Below are 11,485 nucleotides of genomic sequence, written 5' to 3' on the forward strand. Positions count from 1 at the left end.
CCACCCTTTGACTTGAGGGTAGCCAAAGACTGGCATTTTGAAGGCAGGACAAGCAGATGGAGCTCAGACCTGTGGTCTGGGGTCCTCACACACATGCACACAAAGTTTCTTGTTGTATAGGATGGAGCCACGTGTGGGGGAAGGGGATGGACGGGCCCCAGTCAGGCTACTTCCCCGGTACTTTGCTGCAGGTTCCCCACATGCCATGCTTGCCTTTTTCACCACCATGATGATCTGAGTGTGTATAGCCTTTGCACTGTTGTCACTGCGTCCATTACACCCTTGGATAGTCACTACGGCTCCATGTGATTGGAGGAGTCAGAGGGTGAGGGGTGACTTCCCAGGTGGGAATCACCCTTAGGTGTGTCCCCCGACCCCTTCTCTGCACCCCCGATCTCTGTCCCTTGCCTGCCCTGGTCTGTCTTGCTTCTGTGGCCCCTCTTCTTTCCCATCATGCTCCATGCACAAACCCTGAAAATGACCTCTATCTCATGGACGGGCTCTTTAGACCTTAGCTCTACAACCCCACCTCCAGTTTAGCCAACCTGACAGATGTATTCCCGACAATATGGAGGACTCAGGGAGTCTTTCTCCACAGGCTGGCTGCGTACTATCTGTTATTTGCTGGTCAGATCACAGGGAAAGGCAGCAGCTGAGAGAAAGACTGTCTGCAATAACCAAACACTGAGCATCTCACCACTGCCCTCTTCTCCCTGGCTCTCCCCTACTGGATCCACATGACCTGGGCGGTCATGAAGCAGGAGCACCTGGCTGCAAAGAGATCCCCTGAATCCCAGAGCAGGCCCCTCTTGGAACGAAAGAAATTGTTCAGTGAGTGGGGTGTGGTGCTATAGCCAGAATCAGGTCACAACCCAGGTTTTCCCCAGAGACCTCCCTCCTACCTCTTCACCTGCACCTTTCATCAAGGCCCTCATTAAACTCAGCCCCAGTAGACTGGTTTCTTCTAGACCAGTCCACACACTCAGAATCTACGTCTTGCCTGTACCATTTTCCTTGCTGAGAAAGTCCATTCTTTCTTCTCTCATTTTGTGTGTATTTGGCCCATTTTTCAAAGCCCTTATCAGTTGGAAGTCATACCATTTGAGGTGTGGTTGAAGAAACTATAATTGTTCAGTCAAGAAAAGAAGACAAGAGAGAAGAAAGACGTCAAAAGCTGATGTAGAATCAAAGAGCTGTGCTCTGGAAGAGGTGGCTCATCTAGTACATGTGACCCCAGGAGGCAAAATCAGAGCCACCAGGGAAACAGTTCAGCTCAATGTAAGACAGATCTTCCAGGCGGTGGAAGAAACCAAAATACGGAGCAGAATGACTTGAAGAGTATCAAGTTTCTGGTCAGGAACTGACGATGTTCACCAGTGGGTCATTCAGGGGGGCTGATGAAGGTGAAATTTAATCACCAAGAGTAGAGTTGGTCTACATGACTCCTACAGTCCCTCAAACCCGGAGATCTATAGGTTTCTAGTGTCACCTCCTCTGGAAGTTCTTTAATCACTGCGAGCTTCTGCACAGCTTAGAACTGAGGCTTCTATATTCAGTCTTTATTATTAGTTACCTTAAGGAGTGTAAAAACTCCTTGAAGTTAGGGGCCATTTCTTAGATAGCTGTTCCTCCTCAATCTAGGAGGGTGGTTCAATAAATGTGTCTCTTTAAAATAATCACTTTTTCTTATTGTAAAATATATTTACACTAAGGAGAGTTCAGAAACTATAAAATATCAGGAATAATACAAAAAAACAATCCATAATCCGGGAATAGCCACTGATAAACATGTTCACCTATTTCCTCCCAGTATCTAACACAGATTTATTTTTTGAAATGAAGAAGACAAACTTATGGGGGAACTTTGTATTTTTCTTTTAAAAATCTTTTTAATGTTTATTTAGTTTTTGAGAGAGAGAGGGAGACAGAGCATGAGTGGGGGAGGGGCCGAGACAGAGGGAGACACAGAATCAGAAGCAGGCTCCAGGCTCTGAGCTATCAGCACAGAGCCCAACACGGGGCTCGAACTCATGGACTGTGAGATCATAACCTGAGCTGAAGTCAGATGCTTAAATGACAGAGCCACCCAGGTGCCCCTGTATTTTTCAAACTCAAAAGAAAGTGGCTAACCAAGAAGCTCAGTCAGACCTCTGGGATGGTATAGGTTGGTCCAGAACTTTCTGCTTTTGGTGCCTCGTCTGAAGCAGGAGAAGGAAGGAGCTCTCAGATCACCATGGCCTACTGTCTATTCCAGGTGAAGTGTCCAAGAGTCACTCAGTCATTTTTGTAGACTGTGCTTCTCTTCCAACCCAAAGATGCTCCTTGTGGTCAAAAGCGGCTCTCATTCTCCACAGTTACCAGGGGTCTCCGCAGGGAGGATTAGCCTGGCTGGAGATGTGTGAGTGAGTGTGTGTGTGTGTGTGTGTGTGTGTGTGTGTGTGCATGCGTGTGTTTTCCTTTCTCCCTAACTCACTGAGAGCTTGGCAAGGCCAGGAGAGAGGCGCCTGATTATTTTTAGCCCCTTGTTCCTCGGAATGGATTGTGCATAACAAAAGAATGCTAATGCTCAGTGTCTTTATGAAAGCACTCGAGTTCATCAGCTTTGCAAAGAAGTGAAATTAAATCAAGATTTAATTGGGATATGCATGTTTTATTCATGCTACTAACCACAGGAGAAGCCAGCAAGCTGAAGGTAAAAAAGAGGGGAAAAAATCTTTTGAAAAGTTGTTTCTCTCTGATTAAATAGAGATAGTTTCCAACTTCAAAGGGAGCAGGCCTTTAATGTATTTTAAATGCTCAACTACGCTCGGCCTGGCCAGCCCTGCTGCTGGTGGGTGACGGCAAACCAGGCATGCCCTGCTCCCGCCTTCATGTCTGGCCTCTAGAAACAGCTACGCGACTCCTGGTCCCACCTTCTGTGCTCCCGTATGAGGTCCTACAAACAGCTGTCCTGGAACCTCAGGGAGAGGTGGGCATAGCTCAGAGGATCTGCAGTTACCCCTTGGAATGCGAGCACCAGCCTCCCCCCCCCCCCCCCCCCCCCGCCAAAGTCTGAAGGACATATAACATGAGAGAATAGGACTTTTCTCCTTCATTCTTCCGTGGACGAGGACGTACTGAGGACTTAGCTATGTCAGATACAAAGGTAAAACAGTCCCAGCCTGAGCTTCTTGCATCTAACAATATAGGACAGGAGATTAAACAAAGACCTTAAATAACATGGAAAAAAGAGAGAGAAACGTAAAGGTGGCTGGAAAGGTTTCAGATGCTTTGAGAGATCAAAAGAAGGAGCCCGCTCCATAGCAGGAGCAAAGAGAGCTCTGCAGAGGAGGTGACATTTGAACTAGGTTAGAGGAACGTCCAGAATTTCTATGTGTGCAGATGGGGAGGAAGTGTCCTGAGCAGTGAGTCTGAGTCAAGCTGGTGGAGACGGAAAGCTGGAAGCATGTGTAGGGGTCGACAAAGAGTCTAACTGGCTATGGTTTGTGACGCATGTGGTAAAGCAGTGGGAGAATCTGGGAATCTGCTTCAAATGAAAGCATGGGGAGCCTTAAACTCAGGCTGAGCAGTTTATAAAATGAAGGGAGTGGCTCAAGTTCAGAGGAGTGGCTTAAGTTCAGGGGATAGACGGCTCTTCATATTCATGAATTCAGACGCCCATACAACTGGAAGCAATTTTCAGAATCATCTAGTCCAAGGATTGCCCCTCCTGTGGTTCACCACCTCCTGTGACCACGGCAGACATCACTCACCCATCTCGGTGCTCTTTTATTTTGAAATCAGAAGGAAGCTTACAGTCTTTTTGCAGGAAAAAAAAAGGCAAAGTGGTTGCCACTGCTCGATTCTGGCTATCTGAATTTTTTCCCTGCCACTCTTTGATATTTCACACTCCCCAAAATACCTGCATGAATTGGATGGGACAGGTTATTTTAGCTTCCCATAAAAGTGGGATAGGTTATTTGGCTCTAATTAGCCACTGAGAAAAAACTACAAGTCCTCTTCAAGTATCAAATAGGTAACAAGATAGCATGGAATTATCAAGAAATTTAATTAAGGGAAAATGTGAGAGGTTAAGATCACACAGAAGACATTTTTGCTTTATAAGCATGGGCCAGGGGCGCTTGGGTGGCTCAGTTGGTTAAGTGGCCAACTTCAGCTCAGGTCATGATCTCTCAGTTCATGAGTTCAAGCCCAGCATTGGGCACTGTGCTGACAACGTGGAGACTGGAGCCTGCTTCGGATTCTCTGTCCCTCTTTCTCTGCCCCTCCCCCACTCTCTTTTGCTCTCTCTCTCTCTCTCTCTCTCAAAAATTAAATAAACATTAAAAAAATTTAATCTTTTTTTTTTAACATTGATTTTATTTTTGAGACAGAGAGAGACAGAGCATGAACGGGGGAGGGTCAGAGAGAGGGAGACACAGAATCCGAAACAGGCTCCAGGCTCTGAGCTGTCAGCACAGAGCCCGATGTGGGGCTCGAACTCACGGACTGCGAGATCATGACCTGAGCTGAAGTCGGCTGCTTAACTGACTGAGCCACCCAGGCGCCCCAACATTAAAAAAATTTAAAAAAAGCATTGACCAATTTGGGGAATTCTGAACTTTTGTTTGAAGTCCTTATGGATGGAAGATGACAGAAATCAAAATCTAAGACCTGTACGAGGTTTGAAGTCTAATAGGTAAGGTGTTCCACAAGCTGGTATAAATATGAACCAAAAGGAATCCAGCCTTCTTACAGATTTGTAGTTCTGTTTCATGTCTCCTGGGTTCAGGGATCCTCAGGGCATGAACTGGGTATGAGATGGCCCTATACCGATTCATGGCACTTGGAGGAAGCAATGCAAATTGTCTCCATTTTATTTTTTTTCAACGTTTTTAATTTATTTTTGGGACAGAGAGAGACAGAGCATGAACGGGGGAGGGGCAGAGAGAGAGGGAGACACAGAATCGGAAACAGGCTCCAGGCTCCGAGCCATCAGCCCAGAGCCTGACGCGGGGCTCGAACCCACGGACCGCGAGATCGTGACCTGGCTGAAGTCGGACGCTTAACCGACTGCGCCACCCAGGCGCCCCAAATTGTCTCCATTTTATCCTTGAACCTCAAATATTACAAATAATTATTTAAAATATAACAGGTATCATAAAATCATAGATAACCAAGTCAAAAGAAAAAAAAAAAGCCATAATGAGTGCAAAAGGAGAAACAAAAAACAATAGAAATGTACCTGCAGGGACTTTAGTATTAAAATGATCAGACATACATTACAATGTAACTTATGCTTACTCTGTGTTGCGGCTTAGATTCTCAGGGAAGCTGGGATGACTCTGAGATGGACATTAGAGTTTAGAAGGTTTGCTGGGTGTCAACACCTGATGGGGGAAGGAAAGAAAGCAGGATTGGGCAGAGGGAGCTGTCAGGCTGGTCACCATGGCTTCAGCCAATAGCAGGAGGGGCTCTGAAGCTAGGATGGCCCATCAGAGATGCCCTGAGTTGGAGATAGGGAGTCAGGTCTTTAAATTCTCATGACAACCAGTCTTTAGCGATAGATCACCTCTGGAAGTAATTTCTTTTCAACCAGGGCAAGTTTCAAAGAGACTGTCAGATAGTAAGATTCCCATCAGCTGAGTAAATTCATTCCTTAGTCCTGAAAGGCAGATGGGCATGGCAGCACAGCATCCGTGACACCGTTTAAGGAAACAAGACAGAAGTGCGAATAAATGTGTACGAGCAGGAAATGATAAAGATTGGCTCGTTACATTTTTTATTAAAAAAGAACTTCTGAAAATGAAAAATCCAACTGCCCAAATTAAAAATCCAAAGAATGAATTTCACTGCAGGGTTAAACAAAGTTAGAGAAAAAAATTAGTAAGCTGGAAAACATGCCAGAAGAAAACAGACTATGTACGTCATGAAGAGACAAAAAAAGTGCAGAATGCCAAAGGGTAGTTAAGTTATATAAAGATGGAAGAAGAGAGGATAACATAAATTTAATCTGAATCTCAAGAGAGCAGAGAGAGAGAGTAGAAGAAACAGGTGAAGAAAGGATGGATAAAATTTTTCAGGACCAATGAATGTCGTGAATCCACAAATTCAAGAATCCTTATAAATCTCAATTCAGACAAAGAAAACACTTAGCTACATCAGAGAACACCAGAGAAAAAAAGGAACTCTTAATAATGGTCACAAAAGAAAGGCAGATCGTTTTCAAATGGTCGAGTTAGACTAGTTGCTGACTTCTCAACAATAGTAAAGGAGGCTACACTACAGAAGAATCATGGCTTCGATATGCTGACAAAATTTAATAGCTAATGAAAAATTCTATACCCAGTAAAAATATCTTTCAACAATGAGGATAAATAAGGACATTTTCAGGTAAGCAAAGCAGAATTGTCCTCAATAGACCCTCAGTAAAAGAAATTCCAAATGATGTATTTCAGGCAGAAAGAAAATGATTCCAGATAGAAGGCGTGAAATGCAGAAAGGGATCAAGAGGGAGGAAGGTTCTCAATAAGTGAGTAAATCCACATGAATGTTGAATGTACAAAACAATAAAAACGTAGTCTCGCAGGTTTTTTTTTAATGTTTATTTTTTTTTAGAGAGAGAGCATGAGCAGGGGGAGGGGCAGAGAGAGAAGAGAGAGAGAATCGCAAGCAGGGTTCATGCTGAGTGTGGAGCCTGACATGGGGCTCAATCCCACAAACCGTGAGATCATGACCTGACCCAAAATCAAGAGTTAGACACTTAACAGACTGAGCCACCCAGGTGGCCCTGTAGTTTTGCAGTTCAAATTTATAAAAATGTAGAATTATTGGAGATACTGTATTGTGTTCTAAGGTCTTTGTATTGTCTGATATTGGTAAGATATTCATATTTGGCTTTGATAGTTTAAGTACACATCTTGTATTTTTAAGAATCTATTGGTCACGCAGGAAAACAGAGACAAAGTATTTCAAGAAGGCAATAACTGGGGCGCCTGGGTGGTTCAGTCGGTTAAGCATGCGACTCTTGATTTCGGCCCAGGTCATGATCTCATGGTCGTGGAATTGAGCCCCACCTTAGGCTCCACTCTGGGGAGCCTCTCAGTATTCTCTCTCTCTCTCTCCACCCCTCCCTTCCCCCTCTCTTAAAAAAACAGGAAAAAAAAAAGAAAAAGAAGAAAATAATTTCCATGGTAATATTCTTTGCTATGAAATCTACATGGTGTGGTATTAATATAAGCACTACAGTATTCTTTTAACCAGTGTTAGCATAATATGTCTTTTCCTATTCCTTTATTTTTTTGTAAAATTTATTATCCATTCATGATAATAAGAAAACACTTAGCCAAGTAGGAATGGAAGGAAACCTCTTTCTTTTCATAGACTATATTTACCAAAACCTATAGCAAACACCATACTTAACAGTGAAGCTCTAAAAGCTTTTCTTTTGAGAGCAAAAACAAGACAAGAAATTACACAACTCCGCTTCCATCAATTCAACACTGCACTAGAGGTTTTGGCCAGCATGAAAAGAACCTCCCCCGACCAAATGATTGAAAAGGGAAATAAAAGGTCATCATTTAAAAATGATATAGCCCTGCATAGAAAATTCTCCCTACTCCTCCCCCCCCCCAAATCCACAGAAACATTTTAAAATTGAATAAGAATTTTAACAAGTTTATTGGATGCAAAATAAATATAAATTTTAAAAATGTGTTAGAATATTTACTATAAAGATAGGATATTTAAGTATATCCCTGTTGCTGCAGGGATAGTAAAACAGAGCAATGGCATATGATAGCAAGCCAAGCAACAGACTCTTCATACAGCACAGACGTGTGCACCACAGAGCATTAGATAAAAGACACACTTTTCAAAAATGGTGCCAAGACAATTGGATATCCATATGAGAGAAAAAGAAATTAGATATCTGTCTCATATCATACACCAAAATCAATTTCAGATAGATTAAAGACCTGGTTATGAAGTCAAAATTATATTGCTTTCTGGAATTTCAGTTCCAGAACAAGATACCATAGATTGGCTTTTTCCCTGTTCCTCCTCTCCAAATATAACTAAATACCCAGAAATTATTAAGTAGAAAATGATAAAAAGAACTCTGAAAACTGGAAAGAAAACGGCAGACTGGCTAGAGACCCCAGGACTTGAGCAATGACTATTGATGGGTGAGTTCCCTGGGTTTTCTTTCTATTTCTCACCTACCCTTGAACTGGGCACCGGAGAAGCCTAAAACCCAGAACCACTCTCAGGTGGACATAGGAAAGAAAAAAAAAAAGAAAAAAAAAGCAGAGGGAAGCCTTCTGTCTTTGGCAAAAGGCCAAGAAAAAGGTTAATCCCAAGAGAGACCTAGGGGGGAACCTGAATTTCTGCTCCATGCTTGGGGATCCAGCAGGGTAAACAGCCACCTCAACCCCTTCTCCACAACCAGGACCCTGGCGGGTGGTTCCATTGGCTTGCAACAGCAGCAGGAAATCCCCAGACCATCCAGCTTGGGCTCCATAATCCAGGCTCAGTGAGTGGTCTAATCCATGTGCAGCAGTGAAGCCCTAGGCTGTCCCATTCCCTGCTGCTCAACTGGAGCACTGGTGGGTTATCCCCTCCAACAGCAGCAGCAGTGAAACCCTATGTCTCTCTGTCTTCAACCTAGTGGCAAAAGACACCCAGGCCAAGGGTTTTTCTCTTTTCTAGCAAATGTCTCCCAGTAACAGCAGGCGGCTTTAGGAAGTAACTTCTGCCACTCTAGACAGCACTGAGCTTTGAACAAGTGTCCTCACAGCACAAGAAGTAACAAAGCAAGCCAAGTAATGTTGCAAGGACTCAGAAAACTAAAGTTTCATTAGAACTGAAGTCACACAAGTAGGACAGAACGCATATGCTAAACTTTAAAAGGGTAACTTTCTGCTAAAATAAATTTGGATGGGATCAAGAGTCCCCTAACGTAATAACCAAAATGTCTGGAATACAATAAAAAATGATTCTTCCTACTAAGCAACCAACAGACCCACAACTTGAAAGAGAAAAGACAATCAACACATGCTAGTCCCAAGATGTTGGAATTATCTGACAAGAATTTTAAAGCAACTCCCATAAAACTGCTCCAGTAATCAATTATAAATTATCTTAAAGTAATAAAAATGATAGAAAATCTCAGCAAAGAAATATAAGTTATAAAAAAGAACCAAACAGACATTATAAACGTCAAAAATACAATAACTGTAAACAAAAAAAACCTTGCTGGATGGAATCAAATACAGAGTGTAGATGACAAAGCACAGAATCCATGAACTTGGAGATAAATCAATAGAATTTGTTCAATCTGACAATCAAGAGAAAATAGACTGAAAAAAAAAAAAAGAATAGTCTCAGGGATTTATGTAACAAATCATATTGTTGGATTCATATTGGAGTTCAAGGAGAAATAATAGCTGAAAACTTTCCAAAGAGGTGAAAGGCAAAGACCTACAGATCCATGAAGCTGAGTGAACCCCAAATAGGATAAACCAAAAGAAAACCATAAAAAAAACACATCATAATTAAACTTCTGAAAGCTAATGGAGAAAAAAAAATCTTAAAAACAGCCAGAAAGAAATGACGCATTATCTATAAAAGACCACCAATTTGAATGACAGAGGATCACTTATTTTTCAGTTCTTTTTTAAAAAATTTTTTTTAACATTTATTTATTTTTGAGACAGAGAGAGACAGAGCATGAACGGGGGAGGGGCAGAGAGAGAGGGAGACACAGAATCGGAAGCAGGCTCCAGGCCATCAGCCCAGAGCCCGATGCGGGGCTCAAACTCACGGACCGTGAGATCGTGACCTGAGCTGAAGTCAGACACTTAACCAACTGAGCCACCCAGGCGCCCCATTATTTTTCAGTTCTAAAGAAAAGAAGGGTCAACCTTGAATCTGGTGGCAGCAAACTTTTTTTTTTTTTGTAGACACAGACAAACTTATTTTAAAATATTTATGGAAAGAGAAAGGCTCCAGAGTAGCCAAAGCAATTTTGAAGAAGAATAAAGTGGAGAGACCCTCTCCTATGTTAAGTCTTACTATATGGCTAGAATATTCAAGAAACACAGTATTAGTGGAGGGATAGATACATAGATCAATGCCACAGAATAAAGAACCCAGAAATAGATCCACACAAAAATATCTAACCAATTTTTAACAAAGCAAAAGCAACTAATGGAGAAGGGATAGCCTTTTCAGTAAATGGTGCTGGAGCTATCCTCCACACAAAATAGACCTTGACTTAAACCACACATCTTATATACAGATATCAAGGCAAAATGAATTTTGCAAAATGACCAAATTCTAGGTAAAAAGCAAAGCAGAAAACCTTTGGGTTCTAAACCTAGACAAAGAGTTCTTAGACTCAACTATCAAAAGAAAAATCTATAAAAGGAAAGAATAATAAATTGGCCTCATGAAAATTAAAAACTTTTGCTCTGCAAAACACTCTATTAAGTGGACAAAAAAATAAATCAGACTGGAAGAAAATATTTGCAAACCATATGTCTAACAAAGGACTTGTATCCAGAATACATAAATAACTATCAAAACTCAACATTAAAAAAACAATCCAATTAGGAAATGGGCAAAATCCATGAACAGACACTTACTCAAAGAGCATATACAGATGACATATAAGAACATGATGTCTGACATTATTAGCCGGGAGAGAAATGCAAATTAAAACCATGAGCTAGCACTACCCACCTATCAAAATGGCTAAAGTAAACAGTGATAACACCAAATACCAGCAACAATGTAGAGAAACTGGTTCACAGGTATACTGCTGGTAGGAATGTAAAGTGGTACAACCACTATGGAAAATAATTTGGCATTTTCTTTAAAACAAAAAACTAGACTTACATTGGACCCTACATTTAGGCATTTATTCTAGAGAACTGAAAACTCATTTTCACACAGAAGCTTGTACAAGAATATTCAGAACAGCTGTATCTGTAATAGCCCCAAACCAGGAACTACCCAATGTCCTTAGTTAAATGGAAGATTAAATAAGCTGTAGTTACATTCATGTCATGGGTTACTATCAGCAGTGAAAAGGAGTGAACTTGATACTGTAGCATCTTGGATGAGACTCAAGGAAATTATACTGAGTTTTTTTTTAAGCCATTGTTTAAAGAATATGTGTTTCATAATTCCATTTAAATAGCATTCATGAAATAGCGTAATTACAGAGATAGAGAATGGGTTCATGGTTACCCAGAGATAAGGATGGAAGGAGGGAGGATACCTGTAAAGGGGGGGCATTAGAGAGTCTTGCGATGATGATATGGTTAAGTACACTGATTGTGGTGGTGGTTCCATGAAGCTACACATTTGATAACATTGTAAAGGGTAATACAAATACACACCCATATGCATAGATACATAAATGAGTGCATGCAAAGCTGGTGCAATCTGAGTATGTTGTATAGATTGTAGTAACGTCAATTTCCTGGTTGTAATAATGAAC

Source organism: Neofelis nebulosa, chromosome 10, assembly GCF_028018385.1.
Source record: "Neofelis nebulosa isolate mNeoNeb1 chromosome 10, mNeoNeb1.pri, whole genome shotgun sequence".
Classification (NCBI taxonomy): Eukaryota; Metazoa; Chordata; class Mammalia; order Carnivora; family Felidae; genus Neofelis; species Neofelis nebulosa.